A 23628-nucleotide genomic window follows, 5' to 3' on the forward strand; every position below is an offset into this window, starting at 1 on the left:
ATCCTGGGCTGCTGAAGTGGAGCACACGAATTTAACCACTACACCACTGGGCCAGCCTCTATATATTTTATTTATATGTAATAAAACATATATTATATATATCATATGATATATAAAATATATTTATAAAAATTTATTATATACATTATTATGTATATTAAACATTAATATATATTTATAATGTGTCTTATATATGTATTATTTAAATATTTCAAATTATATTATATATATATGTAGTCTGTATATGCTTTATGACCCATGTAAAATGTTTTCTCAGTTGAAAATACACCTTGGGAATTAAAAAAGGGTGTTTTGAGTATTAGCTCCTAATTAAAATCATGTCAACAGTAGTTTTAATTGCTTCGGGTTAAGTGGGTTCTAAAGCAGGTGACCTCAGAAAGTCTGGTTATTCTCCCTAAGAGAAAGCTGCTGCCACCAGTGACCTCATATTGCTTTCCAGAATCTTCAATGCAATAGATGCAGTGCGTATCCTGCCTCCATTCCACTTGCAGAGTCATCTGGTTTAGTAAAAACACTCACTGATCAGAATGTGAGACAGAAAACGTTCTGGTCCGTTTGGGAAGTGAGCACTTTACTGCATAGATACTGCCAGCGTGCACAGAAGGATGCTCACAAGAGGGCTTGCATGACTACATTATCTCTTTCTATAAAAGTACCTTTAAGTGGTGTTTTTCAAACTACAGTGACATTGCTTTCAAAGGTCTCTAATGGAAAATGCACAGTGGCTCTCTTTGGTTTGTAGGGCTCTTTCTCAAGGGGATCATTTCCTAAATCAGGAGTTCCCGAACTCATTGTGCTTGTGAATCACCCATAGAGCTTGTTAATTTGTCAAAACTATAGATTTTTTGTCAGTAACTATCAATAGGATTTACTAGATCAAAATAAAGCACCCCCTGTGTTGCTATCCCATGGTCTCCACCAGTACAGCCACACACATCAAAGCGCACTGTGTCTGTATGTCAATGCCTGTGGTGACCATGTTTCCAGAATATAGAATTTTGTGCTGTTTCTGGTGCAGAGTCTGGCTATTAAAATACCGTTTTTTTCAGAGCATTTCAATGGTGTGGAATTTTGAAATAAAGGCTGTCCCAGAAAATCTGGAGTGAATAATGGCCCTGCCCAATACTGCATATCATTCTTCCACTGGAAAAAAAATTATACGATGAGACTGTGAAAATCTAGAATGGCATAAGATAAATCTGAGCAGTGTAAAATTGAAAACTGGAGTTAAAAATAACCCACCAGACTATTTAGCCTTCTCTACTTAATTACACTGAACTTTCAGTTTATGAGAAGACAATCCCAGACTTACTGTAAGTTGCTCTCTGTAGTCGCCAAGGGCTTTGAGGACAGATGTGGGTTCAAAATCTTGTCCTACTTTTTACTTGTTATGTGGCCTTGGGCAAGTTAGATAAACTTCTCAGTGTCTTGTACCCTCTATAAGTCACCTCACTCTTCACAACTCTCTTCCAAGATAGATATTATCTTCTTTTACAAACAAAAATATTGGGTTCAGGGTGATTAATTTTTTTCCTAAGGTAACAGAGTTAGCAGCTGAATGCGAAGGTCTTTCTGCTCCCAACCCAGGCTTTTTATTTATATCAGTGCTTTTCAGGGTTTCCCTGAAGTCACTCTAGTGACAGAGGAGAGAGAATGCCTTCATCCAGGGAGGTCCTGAAATGTTCCACCACAAGGATAAATAAAATTTCTTCAAAACATCATGTTTTATCCTAAAAAATCATGCATTTCTGTTCCATAATATATGAAAATATTTAACTTACTTACCATTGAGTAAAGTTGGCGCTCTGAGGCAATGGGTCATAGTTTATCTCTGTCTTCTAGCATCTCTTGGCCCAAGACCATATTTCACTATTTGGGAAGCAAGGCATTCCTGCCTACAATCTGAGAAAATGTAATAATACCACTTGCCTGAAAGCATCTATCCCAGTTGTTGCTCCTAACCTCTCACCTGCCAACACCACCACTTTGGTTGATGCAGTTATAAATAGAAATTGTGCCCTTGTAAGTAAAAACTTTAGATGAGAAGAGAGCCACATACAATAATTTATTCTTCATTCTACAAATGCTTATTTAGGACTTGTATGCTGAGCACTGATCTAGAAACAGTATAGCAGTGAACAAAACTGAGGCCCTGTATGCATGGAAATTATGGTCTAGTGGGGTAGTGAGATTATAAACATGACAATAAATAAATACATAAAATAGTGTCAGGTAAGAGTAGGCGCAATAAAGAAAACTAAAGTAGATACTGTAAAATTGTTTTATTAAACTATATTCCTTACACACATGATAGGCATTATTATTATCCTTGGTATTATGGATATTTACTTTATTAATAAAGGTAACCAACATCAGCTTCTGTGTCAAGTCCTGAAATTTCGGTGGTTAACACAGAAAGTGCACTGCTAGCTCACATCTCAGTTCAGTGTGTCACTGTGCTGGTGGGGAGATTTGAGGGCGATTGGGCTTGGGATTGCTCCAGCAGGGGACACCTTGGCTGTTGCCATTTTATGAAAAAGTCTTGCTCAGGGCATGGCCTCCAAAGCCGCCAGAAAAGAGAACGACAGGGAAAGCAGAGCGAAGACACACTCACTATCACTGCCTTAGGTCAAAAGTGACATGTCACTTTCTGTCACTTCCCATTGATGAGAACTAATCACATGGATTCCAGGGGTTGGGAAAATGTAGTTGAGTCGTGTCCAGGAAAATGAAACCCGTTTGGTGAGCACCGAGTCAGTTTTTTGCCATCTCTGTCGTCTGGCATTGCTGGTACTATTTATTCTAAAAATCAAACCATTTTCTGTGTTTCTCTCATCTACTCAGAGTGTGGAAATCTGAGTTACTTCCTTTTTCAATCATTGCCTTCTTTTCACCTCCAGCAAGGATCCTTAACTTGGAATTCCTGGACCCCTGAGGTCTGTGGATGGACTTTCTGGGTCCAGAAATTCCCTGAATGTCTGTGCACGTGTGTGTTTTTCTGCAGAGAGAATCCAGAGCTTTAAAGATTTCATATGGGTTCTCTAACTTCAGAATAGTTAAGAATCACTAAGGAGAGACTCTTCCATGATTCATGGAGAACTAACTGCTATCTCATTCTGTACAATTTGATCCAAATTCAAATATCCAATGTTTCCCAATATGCTTCTTTGGGGACCTTAAATCCAAAGACCTCAAAATAAACTTATCCTCTCTCCTCCATAATTCATAACTCCTCTCCTCTCCTCTTACCAAAACTTGGTTCTTCACTTCTGTTCTTTATTTCAGTGAATGACAGCTTTATCCACCAAATTTTCCAGACCAGTAATCAAAGAGTCATCCTCTTCGTGTCTCCTTCCACATCCAGTCAAGTCCTTTTGATTCTGTTTCTCTCCCAGGGTCCATTTGTTTCATTCTGGCTGGTACTACAATAGTTCAGCACTCTTGGGTTTCTCTCTCTCTAGTCCAGTCTCTACAGAATATCAGAGTAAAAATCTGATCGTATGTCACCTCATACTGAAAATAATTTTGGTGTCCCCCATTGCCCTCAGGATAAAGGTCACATTTCTTAACATGACGTACAAGGCCCTTCAAGATTTGGCCCCTGTTTTTCTACCCAGCTTTCACCCTCTTCTCACCCCCAAGCATTGAGCTTCATGGGGGTAAAGGGTGTGTCTTGTTCACTTTTATATCTTCAAGATATAGCATAAGGCCTGCACCTTAGTAGGTATTTTATACATATTTGGTTAATAAATGAAAGCGTAAATGAGTGATTAATTAAAAGAGGAGGAAAAAGAGAATATGGCTGCTTCCGTATTTGCTGGACTTTTTTTGGAGAGGCCTTCAGGCTCATCTGGTCCTGTACTCTCATATGGCGGATGAGGTAGTTAAGACGCAGAGAGGTGAAGTAAGTTACGTAAGGTGTTTCATTGTAGATACAGATCTGCAGTTTGGAACTCAGGTCTTCTGATTCCTAGTCCAGTGTTTCTTTTTCCCTTCCTTCCTTCCTTCTTTTCTTCCTTCCTTTCTTCTTTCCTTTTTTCCGATGCCGTGCTATCTGCTCGGGAATTCATCCTACTGTCATCCCTCGTGAGGTCTGTGCTTTCTGTTCTGCCCACTCCTTCAACTGCCAAGTAATCCTATTGTCTTTAACTGTGAGGACTGTAGCAGTTTTCTCTCCCGAGGTAGGCAAAGCCTCAGGATAGGCAGGATTTCCTAAGTATAGGAATGCCCTATATTTGGCCTGCTGGATTTGGGTGCTGCCTGATAGCTTAGAAAGGAGATTAATTCCTGGCCCCAGTGGCCATCTGTTGAGCCCTCACAATGGAGTCACTGAGGATGAAGTAATGGGATTTACTGGTCTTTTGAAAGACAATCTTAATGTGCATTGACATTTACTAACCCTTCTTACTTTTGTTAAGACGATGTCCCCTGAACCCCCTCATGCTAATTTATTTAGTCTATTTCTGCATCATGTGTATCTAAGTAGAATGGTTGAATCCATTTACCAGCTTCACAAAGAGGCTATGTATATGCTTTTGACCAAGTAAAATTAATTTTTCATGGCCTTCTTTTTAGCCACTGTGTGAAATCGCCCACATGTACAGCACAACCTCATTTTTAATTAAACATCCTAATATTTCATCAGGTGTTTAACGTGGACTTAGCAGGGTGATTGTTCCTTGGATGACTCAATAAAATGTATTAGAAATCTATGTGCTGAGGTTTAACAGCTCTATCACTGCCGTGCTGTATTTATTGCACAATTTCTAAACCTCAGCAAACATGTGCCTGATGATCTAATTAATATGCAAGCCGTCTTATTATACTAAAAGTAAATCTTTCAGTCATGAGTTAAAGCATAACTCGAAAGATTTGCAGTCCCCTATAAGTAACCGCTGACTTAAATCAAATTCAAATGTTTATAACTGGGGAAAAGTTGGTATCAAATGGCAAAGCAAAAAAACAATATGTTGCAACATCAAAGAAAAGGAGATCAGACATTTTGGTGATAAATATCTTTTTTTTTCCTCCTGTGTGTAAAATAATGGGTTTCTTAGCCACAGATCAAAACATGAGATGAGATTTTAATTATTTTTTGGTGAGTAGTTAAATGAATATAAATTTAAGCTGCATTCCTGAGTGTTCTTGTAGCTTTTTAATACTCGTAGTTTTGAAATGATGAAATGAAGCATGAGCATCTGGGAATGTTGCTTTACTTCAAAGGTAAATTCAAATTGATTGAGGTTGACTGATTTTTTTATATTTGTATTATTACTGTTATAGTATGGGTAGCAAAAATCGTTTAATTCATTTATAGTAACAAAGTTATTTTGCTAGTAGTATGTAGCATTTATTATTAATGTCAGATTGTATTAGATTTATTGATATTGCTAAATTAGCACATTTTTCATCATAAAAGGAATATATTGATTTCATTTCATGATCACATAGCTTTTTTTTAAGGCATATTTTTCAGAAGCTTACATTGTTTTACATAGGAAAGCTGAAAAAATTTAGAAGCAAGAGAAAGTTCTCAGAACATTTCTGACATTACATACCTTCTTGTGCCAAAATGACTCACGGTGAAATTCTGTTACCGAGATGTATACCTTTTCATGGGAGAGGAAGAGAATCTAAATAAAAATTTTGAGATAACTTTAATATAGTTTAAAAAAAAGAGAAAAACCTTAGATACCTTTGCTTTACCAATAAGGGTGATCTTTTGTTAGTATTAATTTGCATTTATTTTGCTCTAGCTAAACAAATAGAAAAGTTATTAAATAAATGTTAGAGTAATAAAAAATCTTGGGATAAAGGAAGTTCTGTTTCTGATCTTTCACAGTGTCTATTAAAGTCATTTTTCCAGGTCTAAATTTCTCAGGGGAAGAGACAAGACACAGATCAGATCATTTGGTGGCTTTTGTAATGTGGGAACATGCCCAGGGAGCCATCTGTTAATCTGCCTAGGGTGGGGTCTCCAGTCATACTTGCTGAGACCCATCTGATCTTCAAACTTGGTCTCTAATGATAAAAGCAATTGAATTACATTTGATGACTGAATGTGTCTTAATGAACTTTGGATGAATTAGGGGTTTAGACCCCAGTGTTACTTTTTCCTGTTATAAAATTAAAAAAAAAAAAAGAAACAAGCAAAAAATTCTCACTGAAGGCTTTTTGGCTGTACCTTGCATATGAGTTAACTTGGGTACTTAAGATGAATCTTTTGTGTTTGTGATCCTTAACCTCTTTTAAATAACCCTTTAATTGCTTAATGTTATGCCAAACCTTGGTCCTCCTTGAAGCGTTTAACATAGTAGTCTAGAACACAAAAATTAAAGTCAGAGAGGCATGGCATGAGTCCTAGATTTACTGTTGACAGCTGTGTTACCTTTTCCATGTTATGTCATTTTTCTGTGCCTTAATTTTCATATGTGTAAAATGAAAATGATAATAATATCTACCTCATGGGTTTGTTCTGGAGTTTAAGAGAGCTAAGGTCAGTAAGGCACACAACACCATGTCTGGGACACAGGAAGTACTCAATAATTATTATGATACCTAATGTGACTATTTTATACCTTTCAGGTAAAATTTTATGTGCAGAACTGTTTGAATCTTGTAGACATCCTTGAGTTAGCTGGAGATACTCTGAGATGTTATGAAATAAGAGTTAAGAATAAAAAATGATTCTGGTTTCCTTTATTCATTTGTAAGCCAGTTTTAATTTTACTACACTTTAATGGTTTAAAATGTTTAATTTAGCAATTTGCATTCTTTACATTCACTTAAAATTGCTTTATTTTAGTTCCCATGCAAATCTTTAAAAATGAATGTTTTATGGAAATCTGTCTTTGTATTATTCAAAAAGTAGTTAAAAGTTCTAGTGTTAAATCTCAAAGTCATTCTTCCAAGTCCTTCAGGTTAATTGGAAAAAATCTTACTCACATTTTCCCTCTATCTGTCATGTATAATAGATGACAACTGTGTTGGGGAAATTTTTCAGACTCTTTTATTGTAAGGCCTACCTAATTAACACTGGAAATGGGGACACATCATGGAGTTAACGTACGGGGAAAAAATAGCTTTCTAATTGTTAGAGGGTGGATCACCAAGAAAAAAGCCAAGTGGAATTATTTGGAAATTTGGAAAACATCTCACTTTTGCTTTAAAAATATTAATAATTTGGGGCCGGCCCCGTGGCCGAGTGGTTAAGTTTGCGCGCTCTGCTGCAGGCTGCCCAGGTTTCGTCAGTTCGAGCCACGCTGAGGCAGCATCCCACATGCCACAACTAGGAGGACCCACAACTAAGAATATACAACTATGTACCGGGGGGCTTTGGGGAGAAAAAGGAAAAAAATAAAAATCTTTAAAAAAAATATTAATAATTTTTTTAATGGATCACCTTTGTATAATAACTTGTATTAAAACCTTGAATTCCAGGAATCCATATCCCTTCTTAAATTTTGTTTTTGTTCAAAGCAAACCAAATAAAGTCACTTTTTAGATTTTTGTTTGATTCCATTTTAAAATAAATTAACTGAATATTTCAGTAATATTTTGAATAGTCAATATATGAACGTGGTATAAAATCAAAAAGGACAAAGAGCACATAATGAAAGTAAATTTTCTTTGTACCCTTTCCCCAACAATATAACTTGGAAATCATATATCCATACATCCTCACTGGACAGAGTGTTTCAAATAGGAAAGCCAGTCTTATAGGGGCCTGCTACCACTCAAACAGACTTTTCATTTGTAAGTCTGTGGTTGCCTGTGAGGATGCATATCTTGGGGATATGACCTTTCTCTTGCTTTGGGCACCCCCATATTCTCATTTGAAATGTTCTGCAATTTTCTTATTCATATATTCTAAATTTTTCTTTTACTTAGATAAGCTGATGAACTTGTATTCATCAGAAGTATGAGAGGGGAGGTACAGACTTGAGATCATGGAGAGACATCAGAAAGTGATAAAGGCCTGAGCAGCTATCTGGGACTTAGCTTCTCTAATTCAATATGTATCCAGGATACAACATTTTATTTATAATCAATTACTTCTGCTTCTCACGTTCCACTTCTTCCTTCTGTGTTTCTTTTCTGTCTTCCTGAAGGACATGCTTTAATGCTCTGTTAGAGTTGGTCTATTAGTGGCACTCTCTCAGTCTTGGTCTGAAAAGGGCTTTTTGCCATTTTTCACACTTAGGTTAGTTATGTGTGTAATTTTAGGTTATTTTCTCTCAGCACTGTGAAGGAAGTGTTCCACTGCATTTGAGGCCTCTGAGGTTTAGAAGTCTGTTGTCAGTTCAATTGTAATTCATTTGAAAATAGTTTTGTGCTCTAATTGCTTTTAAGATCTCCTTTCCCTTGCAGTTTGTAGTTTCAGTGCATTGTGTCTGAATATAAATTTATCTTATTTATCTTGCTTGGGGCTCCTTTAGATTACTGAATCTGAGGAGTCATCTCTTTCATCGATTTTGAAAAACACTCAATCTTTGTCTCCTTAAATATTGCTTCTGTCTTATTCTGTTTATTCTTTTTTTCTAGACTTCCTATTGGATATATTTGGCCCTTATCTTTCTGCGTTTCTTCAACTTTCCTTAGTATTTTCCATCTCTTTATCTCTCAGTTCTGTGCCCTTTGTGATTTCTTCCTATCTTTCCCCCAGTCTATCTGTTATCTCCTCAGCTTTGTATAATCCTTTGTTTAGCTTATCCATTGAATTTTTTTTTTAGTTCAATAGCTATCTTTTTCATTTCTAGGAGTTCTCTTTTTCAAATCTTTTGGTAATTTTCCCCTTACTTCTTATTCTTTTCTTGTGGGTTTGATTCCTTCTTTCATGTCTTTAACAATTTTAAACATGCTCACATTACATTATAATTGTTGTCACGTTGCTCTACTGTCTGAAGTTCAAGGGGGTCTGAGTCTGCCTTTCATTGTGTTTGCCGACTCTTGCCCCTGATACAGTGTTTCCTCATGTGTTTTGTATTTTGGATGTTGACCTGAGGCCTTTTCCCTCTGAAGAAATTTTGTATTTGCTTCTGCAGGCGTACCAGGAGTATTACAATCAATATCTGTGTTAATTTCTTTGCCAAGTGGCATACCGCACAGGTGGCATAAATTTGAACCTGTAAGAGCAAACATTTTTTTCTCTCCGCCTAAATACTGGTAAAAATACTGTCTTCTCCTAATCTCCTATGCTAATAGATGTTTGATTTGTGTGTATGAGAGTGTGTGTGTTTCTGTGCTACTCTTAAACTGGAGGACACCCGTCCAAGGCTCCTGCTTTGTACTGGAGCCCTGGACCAAGTCTTCTCAACTGTCACCATGGGGACCATAAAATCCAAATCTGGTGTTTAGCTTCTTCTTGTGATAAATAAGAATTTCCATTTTTAAAAATGAGCTCTGTTATAAATTTACTATTATATATTTTTAAGCCATATGTTTATAGAAAGAATATTTTCAGGTTATGCAATTTTCAGTATTACTGGAGTTGGAAAGAAAGCCACCCCACTCATTTTAGACATAAGTATGTTTTGTTGATGCTCAGTGACTCCTGAGAGTGATGAACTCTGGTCACTCATAAATATGTAGATCGTGAAGTGAAACTCATGGTGGCAGAAGGAAAATGGGGTGGGCCAAAGGAAGAAACAGTGGTAATAAGAACTTCTTCATGGAATTGACTAGGAATGGAGATGGGGAGGTGACTGCTTCTTTCTCTTCACTAAATTTCTGATGGTCCTGAAAGAGTCTGTACTTCTTCCTAGAGGGGTCTCATCTATGGTTAGTTTCCATTTCTTTTTGTAAGCTTTCTGGAAGAAGCCACTGGGACTGTGGTATAACCATCCCATAGCAGTCAGGTTTATCCAGACGATAGGTGACTCTTCCTTAAGAACTCACTGTTTTTTGAGAGAATAAAGTATACTTTAGGTAATTTTTTTTAGATTAAAACTAAAGTGTGTTACACAAGGATAGAGTTAAAAATCAAATGTGCATATAGGGTCAAGTCGAAGATCAATCAAAGTAGAGAGTGACTTTGATTGGGGAGAGTAGCTAATATGACAAAAGACAGAATCAAGATTCAAAATTATTTAAATTACAGGAACAATGAGAATGAAATAACGCTATGACATTTAACCGACATTTAAAGCACCCCCTGCAGTTGCCCTGCTTTCAGCTCTCAAACGAGGCCACACTGCTTCTACCAGTGTTTTATTTTTACATTTGTAATCCTGAGCTCTTCCATCTTTGACCCACATTCATTGTGTCCTTTGCTCTACCCTTACATTTTCTTATTTTCTTTAGCTTTTCTTCTTTCTTCCCCTTCCCTTTTTCCCCACTTCCCTCCCACTGGAGTATGGGTTCTTTGAGAATAGGTGTAAAGCCTATAGTTTTTTGTTTTTCATAGGGCTTAACATCATGCTTTGCATATAGTATGCAGTTAATGAATATTAATAAAATATAAATACACTCTTGCATTTGGGCTAGAAAAAACAGTTGCACAAGATAGAGGAAACCCGCTTTAACAGTTTCATGCTTTCCTTAACTACTGATTCAAAGTTAAGTGTGAGCTAAAGGATAATGTGCTGGCTCTAAGAGAAAATGCATGCTTAGCCTATGCTGATAGAAACAGAGTATACAAAACAATGTAATCAATAGTCTCCCTGAATTCTGTGTTACTTATTCCATAGTGGAATATTGTATTCACTTTGGCCAACAAATTTTAAGAGGTTATTGGCAAATGGAAGTGTGTTCAGGGAAAAATTATCTGGGAGATGAAAGCCCTGGCAGATATAAGAGGATAGTTGAATAAACCCTAGATGTTTAACCAAGAAATGAAAAAAATAAGAAAATTGAAAGGTGGCGTAAAAACTTTTTTCTTAAATACGTGAAGAACTAAACTTGTATGTGGATTTTGGATTAGATTATTCTCTGTAACTCTAGCATGCAAAACTAGTAAATTTACCAGGAGTCAAGTTTGAGCTGCAACTAAGAAATACACTGGTCGCAAGAACCATATGGAAACGGGGCGGAACAGCCTGCTTGTTCAGGCAGAGTATAGATGGCCAAATGTTAGAAGCATTTAGAGTTCATAGGATTTCCGCGCTGAGTCTAAATGGCCTTGTTTTATTGAGATTACCTCGGACCTTTCTTGTTATGATTTTTCATAACAGTGGCTACTTCAAACTGCATGTCTAAGGGCACTTTCTGTAATAATAAAGAGGCAGTGTAGTATGATGGTTAAGAGTCAAAAGTGAGCTTGGAAGATGGTTCTCTGGGTACGAATCCAGGCTCTGCCGCTGACTTACCTGTGTGGACTGGGGCAAGTTACTTAATTTTTGTATCTTGGTTTCCTTGTTTTAAAATGGAATGATAATAATACCTATTTGATTGTGTTATCGAGAAGTTTACATTAGTCAATACATACAAACAGTTGCGGCAGTGGCTCGGTAAAGGTTAGCTATTATTATGACCTTACCCCTAAACTCTACAGTGACCGTCTCAAGTAGTTATTATTACCAGATGAGGAAACTGAGGTTCAGAAAGATTGCATAAGTTGCTCTGTGCTGTACAGCCAGTAAAGTGGAGAAATAAGGGCTTGTGCCCAGGGCTGATGAATTAAAATAATCCGTGCTCTTTCTGGTCTGGTATTTGGCCTCCACTGCACCATAAAGATGATTAAATGTCTTTGAAATGGCAGCAAACTTTGTGGAATATAGATGCCAAATTTTCTAAATTAAATATTTATTACGTTCCCATGCACACACAGCACAACGTGACGTGTATAAAGATGCAGAAAGTAAAATGCAGTTCTTTTCTCTTGGGAGTTTGTACCTCTGACTGTCCAATGCACAGGGGAGCATTTTATCTAAATGACAGGAAAAGAATAGTTGGGTACAAAAATCCTGGTAATACCTTTTAAATGATTGCTGACTACTAATCTTGTCTGGTATGGTAACCCCAGAAGAAACTGCTCTCAAGAAGAATGAATCTGGAGCTGTAAACCCCCCCAGTTGTAATTTACAGAGAAGGCTTCATGATAAACTCCTACTGGTGGGACCTAGGAGGCAAGCAAACAGCTGATTAAATGTGTGAAAAGTGCACTGTCAAGTGTTAGACCGGGTTTTCATAGCCAATTTTCTCAATATTCATGTCTGAAGACAATTAGAAGGCTGAATAAGAGTGAACTTGGACCTCTGGTTTAATCAAAAGCCCTAATGAAACAAGTTAAAGAAATTCTGATATTCTGAGTCTTTTAAGATGCGAAACTCTTTCTTGTCCTTAGATGAGGTATGTTTTCATTTGTCTTGAGCAGCCTGTAAAATAGAAATCATTCACTCAAGCATTTTTTTCCTTTAGTTTTAAAAAGGCCCAATTCCAGTCTTAAAATTAACCTTAACCTTGTCTTTTTTATATAAAACTGAGTTTATTTTTACTACTTATTATCATTCTGTTAAAAAATGTTTAATTCAAGGAAAATAAAATCAGTTGACTGCAACTGTTTGTGTTTCTCTTTGCTTGAAAATTAATCAATCTAATGGACTCTGTAAACATGACAATTTATTATTCATTATGATCTTCCTGGTTTGGGCCGTTTATAACAAAAAGAAATTAATTAAAATACACAGGCCTATCCACAGTCCCAAATAGGCAAGAATCAAGAGTAAGTTATGTACCACAGGATGCCAGAACCTTTACTCAGTGAATCATGGGAAGGGGACTCTTTCCATAAATCATAAAACTTAATTACAGACCAAATGGTGCTGAATCTCTGTTACACAGATAATTTTGTGCCCCACGCTGAGTGAGAAGTAAGATTTAGTAAGTGTCTAAAATCAATTAGATTAGAATCCATCAACTGATTATAGCTTATATAGGAACCAAATGAGGAGAATTGCTAGATTTTGTTGGAATTATTAATAAATGTTCATAATATATTCTCTGAGATCAGATCTTTATCTTCAAGTTTACATTTTTGAAAGGCAATCAGAAGGGAGACATTCGTTGTACACTTGGCCTCATTCGTTTTAGACCTCGCCCTCTGCAGGAATGGCCCTTTTAGAAATCAGATGTAACTTCTTAATCACTATTTCCAAAGTGTTCACATTTCTTGACCTTTTGGCAGCATTTGATATTGTTATCCAAATTCTTTCTAGCCAACCTCCTTTTTTTCCTTTGGTTTCTTTGTCGTGACATTTTCTTCAGACTGTAGTTTTGCAACAACCATATGTAGTAGGTGTTTTGACTCACATTTTTGGGGGGAAAGATAGAGAAGTAAGTGAATTGCCGAAGGTGACACAACTATCAAATTGAAGAACTTGGAGTTAAACACTTGACAGCATAAATCCAAAACCCATCTGTAAACCACTGCACCATATCCCCAACATGGCGGCTCCTACACACGTTAGCTCTTACTGCCGTTACTTTCCTGCCTGTCTGATTGCCTTTGTTAGCATTTTTCGCTTCTTCTCATCTCCTGAATGTGGAGATTAAATAATACACTCCATCTCTTTCCTTTCTTAGCACTATCTCCTTTGTTGAGCTCAACCACCCCAAGTCTTCAAAAGGAGTCATCCTGTCCAGACACCTCCACAGCTTAACTCCCACATCCCAAGGGTCACTATCTATTTCCATGTGGACATGTTGCGCTACGCGTGGCCTGCTTCCCTTGTGTTACTTGGGTCCTGAATGCTTCCTCCTCTCCATATTGGAATCACCTAAGCATGACAAACCACCCATCTCCTTTCTTTCCTTCATTGCCCATAAAGCAACACCAATACAAATAGCATGTAGCAGAATTTTAACAAAAATTTTGAAGATAATGGAAGAGAGCTAAAGAGGAACAAAGCAAAGGCAATAAACTAAAATGAAATAGAGACCCCATTTTTCAAAAAAATGCTTTGGCTGTTTCTTGCCACAGAGTCAAAGACAGATTTTCCATTGATCTAATGAAGCTTAAGCTTCTGCTCTACCCATCTGCCCACGCTTCTTTCAAGGCCTGGGGGAAGCCCTAGCAATGTGCTCACCTACTCATAAGTTTTTGTAAAATTTGCAGTAGTTATGTATTCTGATAATCTCTTTTTCCTGAAGGGGCTTTCAAAATTATATAGGCTTCTGGTCCTACAGATCTGCTTCTGCATAGAGTTCATTCTTACCAAGCGAGATATCTCCCCATTAAAGCCATGACATACTTCCATTCTCTCTAGACTCTTGTCTTTCCTGAGACCTTTATCCTCTCTTTGTAGCTCTCAATTTCAAGCCTTTAAATTTCTCTCCCTCTCTCTCTTTCTTCTTCCCCATGCTCTGAGAGGAGGGAGAAAGGAGCATCACTTTTCATACCCAAAGAGGCTGTGAACATATTTTCCTAAACCAAGATCTTTTCCACTATTATGACACATGGTGCCACTCGCCTATTATGTAAAAACACCTTCAATTATTATTTTGAACTGCTTTTTAAAATTCCCTAACACATCAGCTGGTCATTATTGAAAACATATGCCAAACCTTGTGCTAATTGCTTTACATTTATTAATTCATTTTAATCATAAAATGAACACTCTGAGGTGGGTATAATTATTTTCATGACCATTTTAAAAATCAGTGCTTAGGGAGGTTGAATAACATATCCAAGGTCTCATAGTAGGCATATGGTGGGCTCTTGATTTAAATTGTTATACGTAACCCCAGACGTGCACTTGTAACCCCTTCTCCATTTTACCATCCAGATATCACTCTTCTGTGAAACTCTCCCTGATTTGTCCAACCAGAAGCTTTCTTCTCTTCCTTTCAACAACCATATTTGTGCCAATTTTTTTCCACTTCCCTCGAATTACCTTATATTGTTATTAATCTTGAAGCACGAAAACATTATCTTAAACTCTTAGGGAGTTTAGTTCAATGCTTCATGGAAACCAATCCAGTAATTTATGGAATGGCTTTTATGGCTAAAAAATAATTTGAGTTATATCTAGATAAAGGAGATAACTATTATAAAATTCCAAAATAGGCTACTTAAAAAAATCCTGAAAAGGGAAATCGTTTAATACGTTAAGCAGGGTGTTATGTATATGACCTATAGCTCTTAAGTGATGAACTGTGGAAAATGTATACTTGTGTCATTCACAGGAAGTTGAAAATGCAGTATGTCATCTTTCCTCGTGACTATAACCAGGAGGCATCTGTTGGAAGAAAGCAGGTGTTCTTAGCTGATAGGGGACACAACTACAAGCCTAATTAATGACTTACTAATACTAGCTCTCACTTCATTCTGAGAAATTAGGCTACTGATATATACAAAAAAATAATAAATGAGTACTTGTGGATTGGATTTGGGTGAGTATATTTTAGATTATGAGTTATGAGTAGGTGGGCATTAATGTAACTCAGTGAAGGGAGACAGAAGAGAAGAACACAGAGATATTTTCTCAGATGGAATGGTTATATGAATAAAGTGAGGCTGAAACTGGACACCAAGCATTTGAGTAACAGAGATAAACGTTCAATAGGAAAAAGTACGGTTTGTAGTGCGTTGAAGCAAGTGGACCATTTCCAGCATAAGAATGATCTATGCCGACCAGCCCACTGGCACAGCGGTTAAGTTCACGCGCTCTGCTTCGGCAGCCCAGAGTTCACTGATTCAGATCCCAGGCACAGACCTATACACGGTTTGTCAAGCCATGCTGAGGTGGCGTCCCACATATAAAATAGAGGAAGATGAGCACAGATGTTAGCTCAGGGCCAGTGTTCCTCAGCAAAAAGAGGAATATCTGGCAGCAGATATTAGCTCAGGGATAATCCTCCTCCTCAAAAAAACAGAAAAAAAAAAAAGTATGATTTGTGCAAAGTTTCTGTGAAGAGAACTTAAACAGGCATTCTGGTGAAGAAATTTGGGCTGCTTTTGCTGTTACGAACAAAATCAAGGATAGTCCTTTAGAGTAACCTTAAAGGCTATACTTTTAGCAAGCATTGCATAAAAGCAGTGCTTCTTTAGACTTGAAAAGATGGCCTGGAGCAAACTTTTCATCCTTCTCTTTGAATTTAAATGCCTTAAAAGGAGTATTTTGGTGTCCAGCAGTCTTTTTTTCACTGAACTCACTGAGAGGAATGAACATAAACTGTGATATAAGGTTGGACCTCAGAAAGAGTTTCTAAAATGTAGGCAGACCCACGTCATGGTCAAAGGTGTGAGCTTTGGAATCAGCGTGCTGGCATTCACTCTTCCAGCTCCACCGCTTACAGGCTCTGTGATACTCAGGTGAGTGACTCCATCCTTCTTATGCTCTGTTTCCTCCTCTGTTGGAAGGGGGTTATGAGTGTCAAATGAGCTAATTCCTGTAAAGCACTTAGCACAATGCCTGGCACATACTACATGCTAAATAATTGTTAAATGGTACTAATAAACTTAGCTGAATGAAAGCGTAGAGACAAAGTTGAGTAGATGCTACCAGGGAGTGAGGGGAAGGAGATATGGGGAGTTATTGCATAATGGGTATGGAGTCTCTGTTTGGGGTGATGAAACATTCTGGAAACAGTGTTGATGGTTGTACAACATTGTGGACATAATGAATGCCATTGAATTAAAAGGTTAATATGGAAAATTTTATGTCATATACGTATCTCTCCAATAAAACAAAAGAAAGCAAGCTTATAAGTAATGACTGTCACTGAAGCCCAGATTCTTTTTCTTTTGCTAGGAATGCTAGGAAACACACACATACATAATTTCAGATTTAACACACTGACTACTTTCATTGCCACCTCTGGTGTCCTGTGGTCCAAAAGGGAAGGACCCTGAGGCTGGGTAACCTCCACGATGTCCGCTAAGGGGGTGAGGAGCTCCTCAGTCTTAGGGGCCCCTAGAGTGCAGGATCAGGAGAGAGACAGTTGCGTTGACAGATCCCCACAGCCTCTGCAGTGGAGCTTGGCTGGGAGGGTTTTCCTGATGCCTCAGGATGCCCAGAGAGGAAGGACATGGCTTTATTAGACTAACTCAGCCGTGGCGCTTATCAGTCACCGCCACATGTGCCCAGCTACTTTACTTTCCACTCCATCTAGGCCAAGCGATCAAACGCATGGATTTAAAATTTAAACCAACTCTTATAGCATCATAAAAACTGTTTATCATTTTAGATTCAAAGAGTTTTACTAATTTAGCAGTAGACTGATGACCATGAAGGGGGCTCATTATGTGGTACATAAAGCCAAGGAAACTCAGGCAGGACTCTTTTTCCCTGAGATTTCTACCAGCTACTTTGATGGATTTTAGAAAATCTAGAGTTATTAAATAAACACAGCTCTTTTGCTACATTAAAAATAAAATCTGATCCATCCTTGAAACATAGGGTCAGGTTACATGACCTCAGAAGTCCTTTTTGACTCTGATTCCGTGAATCATACTCACCCAGCATCACCAGACATGAAAAGAAAAGAGATATCATCTCAAATCATTCCCATTACCAAGCTATGAAAATATATATATATAACAGTACGTGATAATTTTGAAATGTAATATGCGTTTAATGGATTTAAATGATGATTAAACTTACTTTTAAGCTGCTATTGTTCATCAGTAATAATCATGATAATTATTTTAGTCTCATTTCATCTGATTATGGGTAACTATGTAAGTAACTTTAAAATATTTGAGTCAACACATCACTCGACTACTAGTGTTTTAGATTAGAGATCGTTGTTAATTTGTATTGCATGTGAGGTGGTTGTGCCGTCAGTCATTTCACACATATGGACTAAACACCTGCTTTGTGCAGGGTACTCTTCTAGGTACTGGAAATATGGTGGGGAAGAATTGAGGCAACATCCTTTCTCTCATAAAGCTTATTCCAACCCCCTCTAAAAAATAACCCTTATATCGTAATAATTTAGATGCTAATATGCTATAAAACAAAATGGGGAAAAATTAGCCTACTTCAATGTGTCTATTATACTTGACATAGAAACTCTGTAAAATGATTTCTATTATTCCTATTTTATAAGAGAGGAAATTGCCTTAAGACACTTGCAGGACAAGCAAAAGTGTAAAATTTCTTATAGTAGTTGTTTGGTAAATTCTGTATAATTATTTTAAATATCTTAGCAAAATGTGGGAGAAATTTGAGAATTAGATGTGTACATAGATAATACTACTCTGAGCAGAGCCTATGAGAATTCATTCTAAAAAATTAAATTAACAATAAAAGAAACATTTGTTTTAAGAAAAAGTATGTATATGACATGTATATGATAACTATATCTTCTGTCTAATTATATGTCTGTCTATCTAGTCACTCTTCAAAGTCCCTTGCTTCCACCCCACTCAATAGAGCAGTGGTTTCCAATCAGAGGTGGTTTTGCCCACCACAGAAATATGGCAATGTCTGGAGACATTTTGGATAATCCTAACTGGGGAGGTGAGGGTACTACTTGTTCTAGTGGCTAACGGCCAAGGATGCTGCTAATCATGCTACAATGCACAGGACGGAGCCCCATAACAAAGAATTATTGGACTCAAAGTTAAGAAACCCTACATTAGAGCTAACAATTATCAACTGTCTGGTATGTAAACTTACAGGTCTTTTTCAACGTATTTTTACACACATGCACATACATACTCACATGCTGTGCAAATGGGATAATATTGTACATATTATCCTGTAACTTGTATTTCTACTTATTACAAGTTGGAGGTCTTTTAGTCAGTACATTTAGTTCTATCTCATTCTGGAAAACTGCATAGCATTTTCTATGTATGTGTAAATAGATCATAATTTATTTAACTCTTCTCATATTAGTAGGCATTTAGATTATTTTCAGTTTTTTGCTATTTCAAATGGTTGCACTGAGCATCCTCAAATGTACATTTTTGTACAAATGTGAAAGCATTTCTGTAGGACTGTTTCCTAGAAGTGGAATTGCAAAGTCAAAATACATGAATATTTTCAAATTCGGTAGGTACCGCCAAGCCCTCCAGAGAGGATGGACCCAAGTTACATTCCCACCAACTGTCTATGAGAATGACAGGAATATTTTCAACTTTGTAAGTGTGTTTTACTAAAGAGGAATATAACATAAGCAAGTAAAATCGTGCTTGGTTTCAAGAACGTTTGGCCAGAGAAGGCTAAAAAAGCCCATCAAGCTGTATCAAAGAACATAATAATGTTCATTAGAAAGTAGAATGTGATGACCACAGAAATCTCTCTCTTACACAAGCAATAACCTGAAAGGACTGACGCCCGTAGCAGGTGTGTCCACTGTCTACATTGTTCTGGAAAATTTACCAGAGAGCTTGTTGATGTGATCCACTGGGTCATCTGCCTTCACCCAACAGCCTGATAGCTGAAGTAACAGCAATTGTCCACAGAATTTATAGCTACTTGGCTTTTCACTAAGGCAAAGGAAAAATAAACCAGAAAACAAGTCGCCCACTGAGATCATTCGAAAAGGCATCATGAATAAATGACTTTTAAGAATGAGATATTTTTGACTAGAAATTGAATCAGTAAAACATGAAATAAGTAATCTTCCCCTAACCTTCCCCAAACAAAACAACTATATAAATAAGGCCCAGGTGTGTAATACAGGAGTGCTACTTAACCCACCACTCTTCATATAAAACTGAAGGAGCTAGTTATAAACCGTGATAAATTCGTTGGCTGAAAGAGTGTGTTGTAATATGAAATTCCAAATTTTATGGCTGTTTTGTCAACAGATCTTGAGGAAATCTCTATCGTTTAGATGATATTTCTCGCATGTTGCTCTATCGTTAACTATTTTTTCTACAGGAAGATCACCGTGACTAGTCATCTGAGTAGACGCTAGTATTATAGAGTTGGAAAAGGTAAACGCTTCCTCTCTTCATGTAGCTTACATTTTAGGAGAGGAAAGGTACATTTAAAAGGCAATTGTATAGTTTTGCAACTATCTTTGTGGTAAGAATTGAAGGTACTATGAAAACATGTAACAGGGCACCTGACCTCGTCTAGGGATGGGTGGGGGAGGTATTCTTAAGTGACATTTGAGCCAAGATAGGGGAACCACATCATTGAACCTTTGAACACTTACAGCATTTTGTGTCACACGTGAGGCACATTTCATACCTTAAGTGTTTTCATCCTTTTCAAGAATTAAACTCCCCTAGAGAGTGAAAGCTTTGTAAAGAAAGAGGATAATATTATAAATCTTTATTTTTTCATTAATAATTAGCTCAGCTCATGACATATGGTAAAAGCCTAATAAATAGTTTCGTTCAATTTATTCACTTGTTTTACTCATCCAACCATGCCAAAGATGTGCCTCTTACTATTATAAGCCCCTAGAAGATAGTTGTGACCCAGATGACAAGGTCCCTGCTCTCGTGAGCTTTACATTTTGGTGGACGATTCAGACAAACATACATATAAATAAATGATATGTAGTATAACATACTATAAAGAAAATAAAATAGACTAATGTGGTAGAGTGTAAGCATTAGTGGTTAGGGAAGTCTTTTTTTAAGGAAGTGAGGTTTAAGCTTGGAATTTTATGTCATCAGTCTATACGACCCCACAACCTTCCTTGTTCACTTCCTTTCATTCATTGTAGACTTCTACATCTGGCTGACTATATTCGTCCACCATGCCCTCCTTGGCTTGGTCAGTGTGCATGTGGATGACCCAACCAGTACTCTGGCTTTTCAGTTCTTTGATTCTCTCACCTCCTCAGCTACTCCCTCCTAGGGTCATAACCTTGATCTTGTCCTCAACCTGTAACTGCATCACCACCAAAATCTCACTTTCAAGCATCTTACTCTTAGTCCTATCCTTCCTTCTCCCATACGCTAGTACCTTTACTCCATTAATTGTTTAACTTTGTTGAGAACGTTAATCCTTTTATCTAAACACTTTTCTAATACCCAACTTGATTCCATGGTTCATCAATCTAAACGCTCCCTTATGAATACACACTGACTATCTTAGTCTTTCTCCTCATATCATATTACCCAGCAAAACCCCAGCCCTTGTCAGATGGCTTCCTTCACTCTCTCCTGAGCGGCTGACTGTGACTGGAGAAAGACACACAGCTACACTGACTGGCCATTTTAAATTCATGAACACAAATGTCCAAAGAGAATGGAGAGCTACCATTCCTTAGAATGTTTCTTTCCCACTCTCCAGAATCAGTACTTAATACCCATTTCTGTCTCATTAAGCTTCTAACAGTTCTCTCTCTCAAACTACCCCCTCACAACCTTCGCCCACCCCCTACTATTGATGACCTTGTCTGTGACTTCTTTGATACCTAAATGAAAAGGAAGAATTAGCCTTGAAAAGATTTGGAAAAAATGAAAGCATGCAATTGTTTTGTAATTCTTTCTCCATATTCTTTCTCAAAAATGATTGTTAGAGAATTTAGCACATGCTTAAAATTTTTTGTTGAATTGAACTTTAAAACTTCCAGCCATAATTGGATAGCATTTTTCTTTTTAATATTTACATGTTTAGGCCCTAATTTAATCTTGCTTCTTCTTTTGCCAAAATACAAAACTTCCAATGTATTTCTAAGGTCTCTACATTCAAGTTAAATCATATTTTCAGCCCTATTTTTCAATTGACTTTTATTACCTTGTTGTAATCTCTCAGGGGGAAAATGGCTACAAGGCATTTAGGAACCCTAACTTTCACTTCAAAAAGAACTCTGAATTTTTTCAAAAATGCATACTTTGTTCTTTCAACCAGTCTATAAAAAGACAAGTAGTTAAGATAAGCCAATTAATGGTTTTACACATAGTTTTGTAACTATTAGAAGTTAGTTTGTAGCTAAGACTCATTCCACTGGAATATCTTCTTCAACTTGTGGTTTGATTGTCAGTGTTTAAGCAACTAGAAAGAAATTGTTCCGCATATTTAGAAGAGTGTTTTACAATAAGATCTTTAATGAACAAATAACCTCTCAGCTATGACTCAAGTTGTAACCCTTCATTAGTTTATTCTGCCTTCAGTTTATCAAGAGGGCAATGTAGATTGTAAAGCAGAATTGCCTTTTTGCTTTTAAATTAAATTTCTGCAGGATGAAGAGTTCTAACTACATTTCCCCTAATTAAAACCTACGTACACAAGAGTAGTTATCCATTAGTGGTACATTGGTAAGTAAAAACTGATGACTTTAAGTATAGGCTTCAGTCTAGAACTATAGGAAAGTTTTATTTATTCACTGAGACACCTGAAATTATACCCCTATGGAAATCACCTAAAATAGGAATGGAATCACTTATATAATTGACTAAAGCTTTCGGAAGTTGAAATGTAAATTGTCCCATGCAAATAATTAAATCTTCAAAAAAATTTGCCTCAAAATGAGGTTAATATGTAAATATTTCACTAAATTGACCATTTTTGCAATAATATTGTTTTCTATACTGACTTGAAAAACACCGCAAAAATTTAAAATTCAAACTCAAGCTCTTTCTGCTTCTAAGGCACAGAAATAGGCGTTTCTTATATGAGATGAGAAGAAATACATAGCTCACAAACAGTACCCTGAGTCTTCCCTGTAGTGGCTCTTGGAGTTTAAAGGCAATTTCCAGAAATTCGGCAAACTCAGCACTTCTAATTTTTTTCCCCTATATTAGTGTATGAATACGTCTGGGTAAGAATTTATATTTTAAAAATAGGAAGTGCTTTAGAACAACACAATTGGTCTAAGGATGAAAATTTCTTTTGACTTAAAAGTGAATTCATTTTTCATGTGATTTCTGGAGAATAGTGTACGTCAGAGAAATGAATTCATGCATTGGGATTACAATGGTATCAGTAATTTGACACTAGTTTTTAAATAATTTATAGATTTAATTATATATAGTATCCATATCTTACTACTACAGATATTAAAAGTTGAGTATGGAATGACTCATGAGTATTGGCAGACAATCCATAAGTTGACACTAGTTTGCATTCTTGAGATGAACCCTTTTCTGTGGAACTTCAGAAGTTACAACAGAGGCCTCTTTATTCTGAGGAGCAGATCCATGTTATGCGAGGAGAGGAAGATGGGGAGGAGAGAGCATATGAGGTCCGTAGAATGGCACCTGTCCTACCTCCATCCCCTTACAGTACTTTGCGCCATCTCTGTAGTGCTTTTCTGTCAGAATTTGCAGATCTGTGAAGCAAGACTGTGAGGGGAGTTGGCTGCCCCAAACTTAATCCCAATAGGCACCTCTTTTTTTCCTTACATCAACGTGGATCTTCCATATAACTATTCTCTTTTCTGATGAACCTGTCGTAGAAGAATGATATTATGTAATAAAGGAGGTCATGTCAGAGTAGGAGTCTCTAGTTGAAATTTAACCTTAATGTGAAGTGAGTACAAAGTCCACTCAAACTGACTTCTAGGGAAGGTTTCCTCTCTAAGCACATACCATTGTAGCACTTTTCTTTACCACCCAGATACTATCCTAAGGACTTATGTCTTGGTTCTAAGAAGCCTTCTGGATAGCTTAAATAATCCCATAAAAAATAACCCCATAAAAATGATATAATTATTATAAATATTTGAATATGGCTTAACTGTTTCACAGATCTATGGACTACATTATGTCTTTTTTTTTTCAAGGAAGATTAGCCCTGAGCTAACATCTGC

General features: G+C 36.9%; 1 protein-coding gene across 1 annotated transcript in view; it reads left to right on the forward strand.

Annotated features, from left to right (window-relative positions):
- Positions 1-23628, forward strand: part of NELL2 (neural EGFL like 2) — a 303898-nt gene that overhangs the window by 217480 nt on the left and 62790 nt on the right. The gene's annotated exons all lie outside the window — the stretch shown is intronic.

This window comes from Equus quagga, chromosome 1 (assembly GCF_021613505.1).
Source record: "Equus quagga isolate Etosha38 chromosome 1, UCLA_HA_Equagga_1.0, whole genome shotgun sequence".
Classification (NCBI taxonomy): Eukaryota; Metazoa; Chordata; class Mammalia; order Perissodactyla; family Equidae; genus Equus; species Equus quagga.